Here is a 2,629-nt window from a genome sequence, read left to right on the forward strand (position 1 = left end):
GGGCCTGGGCGCTGTCCCTGAGCTTCTGTGCTTAGAGCACTTGAGCCACAGCTCCACTTCTAGCTTTTTGCTGGTTCATTGGAGATCAGAGTCCCACGGGCTGTCCTGCCCGGGCTGGCTTTGAACCGGGATCCTCGGATCTCAGCCTCCTGAGTCGCTGGGATGAAGGTGGGAGCCACAGCGCCCGGCTGAGAGGTGAGTTTCTCACAGTGGACCGTGATGATCGTAACGAGCAAGGCTTGTGTCCACAGCTCCCGCCTGCGACCCCCCATCCACCCAGCTGGGCTGGGCGAGTAGACCGGTGTCACCAGGCCTCAGAACATGGGGACACCTGGCAGCCAACAGGGGTGTCTGGAAATGGGCTCTGGTCTCCTGGAGCGAAGAAGAAATGGTAATGTCTCTTACACGGCCTGGCGTGCGTCTGGAAATGGGGAGTCGACGCAAGGGAATGTTTTAAGTGGGGAAGGAAAGATAAATTGCACACGTAACATACAAACACACCCCGGCGGCTCAGACACAGAACCCCTGGGCAAGGGGTTCAAAAGTATGGCTCTGTCACCCCTCCACGTGATCCCTCCACCGTAACAACCTGAAAATCAACATAAGGGAAGATGTCTTCCTTTTCTGTGATAGTAAGCTTGTGTGTATGTGTCTGTCTGTCTGTCTGTCTGTGCACCCTCAGTGAGACTCGAACTCAGAGTCTGGCTTTCTTGCTTAGCTTTTTTCACTCCAGACTGGCGCGCTACCACTTGAGCCGCACCTCCGTTCCCAGCTTTTGCTGCGTCACTGGGGATCAGAGAGGTTATGCCATTCTGGGCTGGCTTTGAACCATGATCCTCAGATCTCAGCCTCCCGGGGAGCTTGGATGGCCGAGTGTGAGCCGCTAGAGCCTGGGCGATTTTCCACTTAAAAAACGAATATAAAGGAAGTAAGTTACACCCGTGTTCCTTCCTGTATTAAAGAGCCTACCGCGTTCTGGCTAGAGTAAGAGACCAGACTTTATATTTCACACGAGGTTGGCTTCCATTTGGGTGTTTTTGGTGTTGGGTTTATGGGTTTCGGTGCAGGTGTTGTGTCCTGCAGGATTTTATCGCCAGAAGCTTCCAGAAGGTGGTTGAGCGCTCGCACTTCCGGGTGGACCTGACCCAGGATGGGCTCTGCAGATCTTGGCTTTGGCAAGCTGGTTCTCCTCCCCACGGCCTGTAAGTCTCAGAAGGAGGGTTGTTGTTTTTTTTTTTTGGAGGGGTGGGGAGAGTCGGTCTTGGGTCTTGAACTTAGGGCCTGGGCGCTGTCCCTGAGCTCATTCACTCGAGGCGAGCGCTCTACCACTTGAGCCACCACGCCGCTTCTGGATTTCTGCAGATAAGCGTCTCAGGGGTTTTCCTGCTCAGGCTGGCTTTGAACCGCGATCCTCGGCTCTCAGCCCCCTGCGTAGCTGGGATTTCAGGGGTGAGCACCAGCCCCCAACTCTAGCGATTTTGTACTCAACTTTGCAGGCAGAATTGAAGAGTCAAGAGTTGAAGATGAGAATCAAGATCAGAATCAAACGGACCAGTTTGATAATGGAGCCTAAATGTCAGCGGCTCTAGGTATACCAAGCTTCCTCCCATCCCAAATTACTTGTCTTTTTAACTGAGAGAATAATTGTTCCTCAGGGAAGACAATTAAGCTACCACAGGAGGGTGCCACGTGAAAACAAACTAAAGCAAATCAAACCCTGGGCACCAGTGGCTCACGCTGATCATCCCAGCGACTCTGGAGGACCACGGTTTAAAGCTACTCCAGGCAGACCAGGAACCAGCAAAACTCCAGAAGCAGGGGTGTGGCTCAAGTGGTAGAGCACCAAGCCTTGAGTGCAAAAAGCCAAGTCAACGTGTAAGACCCTGAGTTCAAGCCCCAGGGCTGGTATAAAAATAGAAAGATGAAGCCAGGCACCAGTGACTCACGCCTGTCATCCTAGCTACGCAGGAGGCTGAGATCTGAGGATCACGGTTCAAAGCCGGCCCAGGCAGGAAAGTCTACTCAAGGGATAGGTGTTTGCCTCCCAAATTTAGGGTCCTGAGTTCACTTCCCAGTGTCACCTAAAACAAAAAGAAAGAAGATAGAAAGATGATCAATGCTAGATAGGTTAACTAGATAGATAGTTGATAGATGGCCGGTTGATGGCTAGAGACTGATGATACACAGATGATAGATTGCTGGAAGATGGAGGATTAGATGGTGAGTGGATCATGGCTACACACACGCACACACAAGCAGCTAATCCAGCCCCATCTCTGAGGAGTCACCTTGAAGAATGCCGGTCCACCCGCACATCTAACCTTGGGTGTGCTTGCTTTTCCAGCTTGGGGGGAGACAGGTTCCAGTCTTCCCAAGTCTGCAGGTACCTCAACCACCGTCACCTTTCTTCGGCCAACTGCAGCAACTACAAACATTTCATCTGGGGGAAAAGCATCCTGCTCTCCTGTGTGTGAGCACCGTCCCTCAGGACCAGCGGAAGGAGCACCCCAACACTCCAGCCCGGGACCCCAGTCCCTTCTGGGTCCTCTGACAGACTTTCACGCGCCCGGGTTGCGTGGATTTCCCTCGACACGGTGCGAACGGTCCAGAGTCAGACTGAGTTGGTGTG

At 53.0% G+C, this 2,629-nt stretch overlaps 1 protein-coding gene across 1 annotated transcript in view; it reads left to right on the forward strand.

The window, feature by feature from the left end:
* LOC106001088 (C-type lectin domain family 1 member B-like) overlaps positions 1-2,629 on the forward strand; it is a 31,784-nt gene that overhangs the window by 2,622 nt on the left and 26,533 nt on the right. The gene's annotated exons all lie outside the window — the stretch shown is intronic.

The sequence above is a fragment of the Dipodomys ordii genome, unplaced genomic scaffold (genome assembly GCF_000151885.1).
Source record: "Dipodomys ordii isolate 6190 unplaced genomic scaffold, Dord_2.0 Scaffold266, whole genome shotgun sequence".
In the NCBI taxonomy this organism is placed as follows: Eukaryota; Metazoa; Chordata; class Mammalia; order Rodentia; family Heteromyidae; genus Dipodomys; species Dipodomys ordii.